The 9,199-nt window shown below is 34.8% G+C and overlaps 1 pseudogene; it reads right to left on the reverse strand.

The window, feature by feature from the left end:
- On the reverse strand, nt 1-3,768 carry LOC138312130 (uncharacterized; annotated as a pseudogene).
- Nucleotides 3,769-9,199: the final 5,431 nt, after the last annotated feature.

Raw genomic sequence — 9,199 nt, forward strand, 5'->3', positions numbered from 1 at the left:
TTGTTTGCCACTACTTTATTCTTTGAGGTGTTGCATTGTGACAATAGTCAGATGACTATTACAGTAAGACTCATTAGCCTCTTGTTGGTTATAAAGTTAATCCCACACACCAAACCGTAATTTATTTCTATAGGTATTAATTAACTGTCATTGTTTAAACGTATTACTCTCAAAGATGTTACATAATCATTGATTCCAAAATTCACATCAAAACAAGGAGAACTAACTTCAAGTGCTAACATCTGCATACACTGTTCATCAAGTTCAGCTGGAGAACCAAATATAGGCCTTTCATTATGCTCTCCTCTTAGGGCTTCTGAATTGAAACTTTCTTCGCCAATGTTATTTAAAGCTTCTTCGTCTAGATCCGCACCAGTTGTATTTTGAAACTGACCGGCAATCCAGAGAGCTTGAGGGGATGATTTCACTGTTCTGATTCTGTGAGCATCCCATGCCTGAGACCATACATGAAGTCTTCTGTTAATTTCGTTCATGTATATATAGTGAAGAGCTTGCAAATGAGTGATGTCCAAGCAGTCCAAGATTCCCTGGTCTTCCATATAATAGAACAAATTGTAAAAAAAGCTTAAAACTCCTTCATAAACATCTCGCCAGAGACGTTCAATCCGTTGATTGTGCGTACTCTTCCCCGTTATAAACCCAGTTAATCCTCTCTTAGATAGCATGAAGTTTGCTACATCAATATTTTCCAGACCTTTATCAGAACGAACTTTATTTGGTGTGCCATATTCAGAAACACCCGACGAAAAAACATTGAAATACTGTTTCAGATCTGTTGTTGTCACAACACTTCAAAAACATGATCTTTCTGCTAAAACCATCGATGCCACCTGCTATTACAAACCGCCACCTAACAAGTTTATGATTTGTGTCTATGTGCCACAAATGATTAGGTGCCAAGACATTATACACACGTCTGTGGAGCCGTCCCTTGCATCTCTGAGATACTCCTTTAGAGTCTATACGGTGTATAGAATCCCGGATACGCCATCTTTGAACTTTGATATGTAGTTGCTTGGATAAAATTTGCTTTATCATATTTTCACCACAAAGTGGGAAATCTCCACATATTTTTTTTTATGTTTAGATCAAGCATATCATTGGAAATGTCACAAAATGACATTTTACTTAAATTGTAGGCACGCATTCTACGATAAACTGTGCTTTCAGAAACCTGCAGTATCTTGCATATATCAGATATTTGAAATCCATTGTCTAATAAATACTCTAGTTGTACATTTTGGGTGGTCAAATACAGGTGCCCTGCCATCCAATGACACTTTGGCAGGAGGAGTGTGACCATACTTTACACATTCAGTTCTAAGTTTCATCATGTCAGAAGAGTTGACTATACCCAATGTTCCAAGTTCAACAGCAGATAGTTTTCCAACAATATCTGGCGTTATTTTCTCTCTTTCAAAATTGTTGTATGCATGGTCGAAGTCAAGCTTCTTGAGAATAACTGACATCTGATTGTCCTCCATTTTTCGCTAAAAAGCAAAAACATAAAAACAGATTAAATCTTTATCTATATATACAATCAAAAGAAGTTATGAGGCTTTTCTGTAATTCATGAATATATACAAAAAAAAAATTACATTGCTTATTCAATATTGATAAAAGCACATTTTACATTGCCTGCTAATGAACATGTTTTTCTTTCTTTCTTTTTTTTTTTTTTTGTTTGTTTTAAATCGAAGGTTCCAAGTCTGCTAAGACTACATTTTGGATGCCATTGGCCCATTGGTGACAATGTGACATATCACTTCATTCAGAAAATGCTCACTAATTTGTTGAACAACAACAGGCCCATGGGCCTTAATAGTCATCAGACATTAAAAGCTTTATGAATGGGTATATACGATGCCTTTTACAGGTTGGGCACAAACCTGCATATGGGTAACAGTTACCTGTCTGAGTAATCATAAATTACCCAAATGAGGAATTATGTGAAAGAAAAATCCATGAAGTTTTAAATTTTTTTATCAAAAAAGGGCGTAATAATTTTGATATGGCACCATTACAAACATAACTTAGTACATTTTTAAATGGGACAAACTTCATTGATTTAATTTTGGTAAAAGTCACAAACTAAAACAGGTTACTATGGTGCTAACAAAAGAACACAGGTAAAACTCATTCAACCATGACATTTACATTGAACTTCCCTGATGGGCTGTGCACTGTAGTCAATGGAGAACACAGGTTTCTGAAAATTAGTTATAGATTATATAATCATGGACCAACAAGAAGAGTGCCCCAAGATCATTTTTAGACATTTTAGAGGTCTAGATAAAAAAAAAACGATAAAAAGTCTCTCTTCTACATATACAGTGTGTATGTGTTTGAATACTAATGGTGAAATCTATATATAGATATAAAAATTTCCCCTTTATCGATGCGTCTCTAGTGCGTAGTTGACGCCAAAGATAAACTAGTGATTACTATACGATGCCTCCCAAGAAGACAGATTTTTAATCCGGCCAATGAGATTGCAGTGGAGGCCTCGCTCACGCATATTACATGTATATATCCTACAGACAGTATGAATCTTAATTAAATAATTGTCAAAAATCTACAAATGCAGAGTAATGTTTGTCATAATGGGGCTTAAATCGTCTTTGTGACGGCACTTTGTATAGATGTGTAGGATGATTTTGAAAGGAAAATTATCGCTCTTTCCAACGGTAGTAACCGTTTTTATGAAGATGTGCTAGAAATGTGTTTTTATCGCCGCTTAAGGTAGGCAGGTTAGAAACTTTGAGTCTGTGAGCTTTGGCCACCCTTCTCGTATATCGTACCATGTACTGTAAAGTATGATTTTTATCGTTTTTTTTTTATCTAAGCTTAGACCTCTAAAACGTCTAAAGATGGTCTTGGTGCACTCTGGTGGGTCCATGGTTATATAATCTGTAACTAATACTCAGATCCCTGTGTTAGGACACTCTGGTGGGTCCATGATTATATAATCTATAACTAATTCTCAGATCCCTGTGATGGAGAAAACCTAAATTGTCATCTTACAAGTTACAACAAAATGAGACAAACAGAATTTGACATTTCATGCATAGAAACATAGAGTCTTACTCTTTGTTTAGTTGTAAGGCATTCTAAAAATTATGACGCCGTTTTTAATATTTTTTTTTTAAAACAACATAAGGCCTACTAACCAGTATGTGTTTTATTTTCACAGAATTCCTCAATTGGGTAACTTATTGATTACTACAAACAGGTAACTACTCAAATAGGTAACTGTTACCCATATCATATGCAGGGTTGTACCCAATCTGTTTTTAGGTCATGCCATGGTCACTTATATATGGTATTTAATTAAATCAGTCCCGACTCAAATCGGCCCTATACATACCGGTAAGTTACAATTCAACGTAGATCTAGACTAATTCATCAACTGCTTAAAAATATACAAACTAACGTTAACGTCATTGTACCCAAATTGTTACTGTACTGGGACCCAACCAGTAATCGTGATTGTGTGCATATCCAACTGTGCGTATAGATTTTCGAATGTCTGGAGCTGCTGATAAATACTTCATGATAGAAAATTTACAAACCTGCAGCATCTGCATCAAAAGATCAAGCTTCTACACCTCGTGTCATGGCGGTAGTGTCATGGTGGCAGACACATGACAGAAAATAACCCCGGTAAAAAGTTCCGAATCGGAGTCACAGAGACGCTTACATCACTCATACATACAATGAAACAGTACAATCATACAATGAGAAAGTATAACCATACAATGGGAAAGTATAACCATATAATGGAAAAGTATAATCATATAAAGTATATATGCAATAAAATAATGATGTCTGTAAATAATGTAAAGTAGAATCATACAATGGTAAAAGTCAAATGAAATAAAGATGAAATCAAATAATATAACGATAAATGAAAATAATACAATGATAACACCAAATAAAACAATGATAGATGCAAATCAAATATATATGTCACCAAATCAAATAATGGTGAAATCGATTGATATAATGGTAACAGAAAATAATACCATGACAAATGAAAATGAAACAATGGTTGAAGTAAATGATACATTGGTCAAATCAAATCAAATATAGATAAAATGATACCAAATATTGATAAGATCAAATCATATAATGATACAACCAAATCATATAATGATACAACCATATCATATAATGAAAATACCAATTCATATAAGTATATTTGAACCATACGAGACAGCTATGGCGTTCCATAAAGGAGAAAACTTCTTCAGTTTTGACATGAGCCCATCGTATATACTTGGTGTATTAGATTTCCACAGACGTTTTTGGTAATTTATCTTTGGAAAAATGTGGAATTTGATTAGCACAATGGACTAACCGGGCGCTAACTACTGTTCACTCACGCATATGTGTATGTCCAGCTGCACGTGAAATACCCGTGTACTTTACTGTGTGTTACCTGTACAGGTAAAACTTACTCTGTGACTGTACGTGATATTTCTAGACATACAGGATGTCCACAGTAAACAAGAAAGAGTGTTGGTGGAAAAAGTTTAGCGATGGGACAAGGACAGGGTCGATGAATTATAACGGAATGATTTCCTCACTCATGACAAAGAGTGATATAGATAAAACTCTTGGACAAAAAACTTGAAAAACTCAGAAAGGATATAAAAGCAGAAAACCGCGCGTTTGGTAGAAACAGCTGGAAGGGAGGATATTTGACCTGGAAAAGGAAAATGATGTGTTAAAGAAAAAGGTTGAGACACTGGAAAACCAGGCGCAGAATAATGAAAAATTCAGTGCTTCTATGGACTACAAACTAAATGAGCTCGAACAACAAGGAAGGAAAAATTCAATCCGGATTGTTGGACTCAATGACAGTAATGAACGGGAATCGGTAGAAGAGTGTGTTGATAAAAATAGTGAATTTTGTGAACAACTCCCTTGAAGTTCAGCTCAGTAAAACGGACATAGACAATTGCCCATCGGCTGGAAGATATAACAAGGACAGACCCAGAACTATTATTTGCAAGTTCACTCATAGGAGGAAAAAAGCAGAGATTCATAATACAATCGAAGGAAGCTCAGCGGAAAAGGAAAAAGTAATCTTCGAGGTACCCTTTACGAAGAGGAACCAAGAGTATTTTGAAGGAGGCGTATAAACTAGACAGTGTAAAAAATTACCTAATAGCAAGACAGAAAATTTGTTCGTTTGTGTGCTAAAGAATGGTAAGACAAACGACGACTTCAGTATGACACAGAACTGACTGGACCGAATACCTTGTCCGAAGACAGAAACTTCAGAGATCGGATCATTGACTGAGTTTTCTTTCAATTATCTACAGTGTATGAGTGGGATCCTATTTGCTAATATTCAGTGTTTTTTATATTGTATGAGCCGTGCTACGCGAAAAGTGACTTTTCCGGTACTTGTCCAAGGTAACCGCCAGGGACAAACTTCTTCTGGGTTTTCGATCAGACACCTGTACTGTTGATAGAATACCACTCATGATCTGTTTATGAATATGGGGTTATTTATTTTCAAGTATAGTTTTTTCTCCGTGATTGAGTTATTCCATATAAATGCATGTGTTATGGATCGAAGATGGTATACTATAGATATATATAAATGAGTACGACACTAATATATAATCAGTGAAGATTGTGTGAGGCATTTCGTATAAGCCGGTAGATAACAAATATTAATATCTCATTTCTTTGTAATTATTAGTATTAAAACGATAATTGCTTCGCGATATCCATCGAACATAGATATTGTTTCCGGATAATTCTGCCCAAAAGTGAGTTCATCACTTAAATTTTAGTGGGTACTACATCTGGTTACTGAGCGTACATCCGTTTGCGGTCTCGATTCGACCATATCGCATGCTTTGATAGGAAAAGTTTACAAGATGCAGTTTGTGTGAATGCGTGAGTCAACTAGTAGAGCTTAATCCTTGACCAATTTTTAATATGTTTTTTGACTCTGCTTTTTTCTTGCTTTTCTTTCCCTCATTCCTTTCATGTGCTAGATGTCATAATTTTCTGTAGTTTTAAGTACAGTATCAGATGATGGAGTGTGTATCAATTTTGTCGGTGAAACTGCCAGGGGACCTCGGGGATAAAATGAAAAGAAAAGATGGTTTTGCCTATCTAAAGGAGTAAAAATTGTAGTATAGTATTGTTTGCCAAGACACCTCATGTTAATACCGAAGGAATGTCCAAAATACTATTTAGAAGTGAATTGGGGCTGTGATTGTCACGTCTCTCAGATTCTCATTACAGATCCAACTCAATGGGAGTTGCTATTTTTATTGAATAATAATGTTGATGGTTGAAAGTATTATTAAAGAACAGAAAAGATTTATCGGGCGAAATTTCTTAGCCCTTGATGCGCAATTGTTAGATGGCTATAAAATCTTTGTACTTTCTAATTACGTTATATTGATGGCCAAAATACTGACTCACCTACTTTTTTATGACTCTAAAACAAATACTTTAGAAGATTTTGCGGAAATGATAAGTACATTATATGTGTGTGACTTTAAAGGGACAATTCAGTTCTAAGTAGAAACATTAAAATTATGTAACATTATATCGGAAAAAACCCAGTTCTAATGTAAATTAGATCAGCGGTCAGTTTATACGTGATATTCCTGACAAATGCCCATGGTGGTGACATTGAGTGTAGATGTGTAAAACTCGCTCGCAGTCCGCCATAACACGATATGGTGGTCACCCGAGAAACTTTCCTCTGTATTGAGCCGAACCGCTGACCGCTTTGCCACGCAGAGTCATGCAACTGAGTTTGTCTATCAAGCATCTCAAATCTTGCTCTGAGCAGTAGTAATGGTATTACCCTTATTAGGTAAAATTTGGTTCTTGTCTAATCAATCATTTTATACACCTTCACGAGAGTGTTATGTCAGCTTTTTTTGCGTTTAACGTGGCGAGATTATTAAGGCCTAGGGTATGTAGGGTAAAGAGCGCCATATTTTATCTGCTAGAAATCTAAATGAATCAAGCTATTTGATCTTTTCAACGAATAATACTTAAAACAATACTTAACAATGTTGTTGGAATTTTGTCAAGTGTTATTACGCTCTATAAGATTTCATAAGAAGATGAAGACCAATGCAATTTATGCCGATATCGTTTGCTTCTTGTTAATGCAAAAGAAATAAATTAGCCTGAGTGAATTGATACCCTTTTAATCTAGTCATCAAACCCAGATTTATGCTAATGAGAGTAGGTTATGAAAAATGTGTTAATAACCCAAATGCGTGCATAAGCTGTAGAAGATTTTAAGAAAATTCAATGAGAATTATTGACACTGGTTTAATAATTATAGGGAATCTTACACCCAGAGTTCAGAACGCTTTTTACTTGGAAGAGAAGAAACACCCCTTAAAAAACAGCAAGATTGTACTTTTTACCTTTTATCGTGACAAACTTGATTACCAAGTGGTGCCAATGCCAGCTATAAAAGCAGGTTATAGATCTCAGATTCATTCATTTTCCCATGATTAATTTAAAGTACAAACTGCGACGAATTTAAACGAGGCACAGGGAGCTCTGGAAATTCCATTCCGCACTAATATATGATGAAGAAGAATATCTCAAAATGGTAAAGAATGATAATGTTGATAATCCAAAAAGTCAGTATTGTATTTACCAGAATTATGATAGGGAACAACATTTATGTCAGTGTTTCCTGAAACAGACATTTCAATTTGTTATTAAATGACCCAACTTATTTCATTGGAAGACTCTCTGGCTAAAGGACAATAACGGGTAAAAGTTTTCGCCTTACTCAGCTATTTAAAAAAAGAAACAGCTAAATTTGAAATAGAAGATAATTCTGAAGAATATTATACAAAACCTAGAATAACAAAGAGCATGGTCAATGTAGCGAAAGTGATATTAGAAGGAACAAAGAAAAAGCAGTGTAAGAAATATGTACGAGTAAAATAAAAATTAGAAGGGCAGTGACCTTCGCTCTTAGTAGCAACGATAGGCAAGCCAGAAGGAGAGAAACCTAACAAAAATATTTCTTTAATGTCAAGAGAATAGGTAACTTTTGGTCTTTCAAATGATAAAACTCTCGAATTGAAAACAAAAAATAGTGCTATTTAAACAGATTCAATGATACTATTCTGAAAGAAGAGTCATTCATACTATTGCAATGAGCTCTAGTGAACCATAAAAATATGACATAAATGATTTCTAAACTAACCAGAGTAAATATTAGATACCATATGAAGTCAAAAAATAAAATGATGTCATAGTCTATAGCTAATTAGCGAGGTATTATCAATATAGAGAAGATGCAGCCTAAATCCACTAAAAGAAAATGAAAAAATAATAAAAGTCCTGGTACAGAAGTTCACACAGCCTGAATATTATTATCTAATTGTATTTTGGAAAGCAAACTAGGAGTTTTTATATTTTCCTGGTCTCTATTAATTAGTGAGTTAATATAAATAGGAAAATCAGCTCTATGAACACAAAGACAAGGGGTTATCGTCAGTAATTCCGCTAAGGAGAATAACGCCTAGCAGTGTTTAAAAAAGTTGGAGCACCTATCACTCTTTTTAGAACATCTTATATAAAGATAGCATCAAGCTGTATTGCAAAAAAGAATTAAACAACGTTTTATATAAGGTGTAAAAAATGTGAATGTGATCAAACAGGATTTACTTTCGGCGACCGTTTACAATGGGTGAAAATACAAAATATGTTGTATGATTATAAAGCCAAATTTGCGTGATTAAAAATCCAGATATCCTAGGTAAGGTAACTTATGTATAGATTTTGAAAAAGCCTTTGATTCTGTGTACTGGGCTATAATATATAGATGCAAGGTCCATAGGATATTTTACAATCTTTGGTCCAGATTAATCAAACATGGAAAATTTTGTTTAATACTAAACATTAAATAAAGAAACAATAAAAAATATTAAAGGAATTGAAAGTTAGGATAATTTGCCCTATCCTAAATTTCTCTAGTTATGCTGATGACACATACGACATATGACGAAAATGGGTTCAGAATTATCGCTTCAAGATCAATTAATGATTAAAAGGGTGGTGTTGGGGGTGTGGGGTGGGGTTGGGGGGGGCGTGGGGGGCAGGGTGGGGGGGGTGGTGATGTTAGATGTGTGCGATAAGGGGTAAATTCTCGTGGTTGAGG

Source organism: Argopecten irradians, unplaced genomic scaffold, assembly GCF_041381155.1.
Source record: "Argopecten irradians isolate NY unplaced genomic scaffold, Ai_NY scaffold_0218, whole genome shotgun sequence".
Taxonomy (NCBI): domain Eukaryota; kingdom Metazoa; phylum Mollusca; class Bivalvia; order Pectinida; family Pectinidae; genus Argopecten; species Argopecten irradians.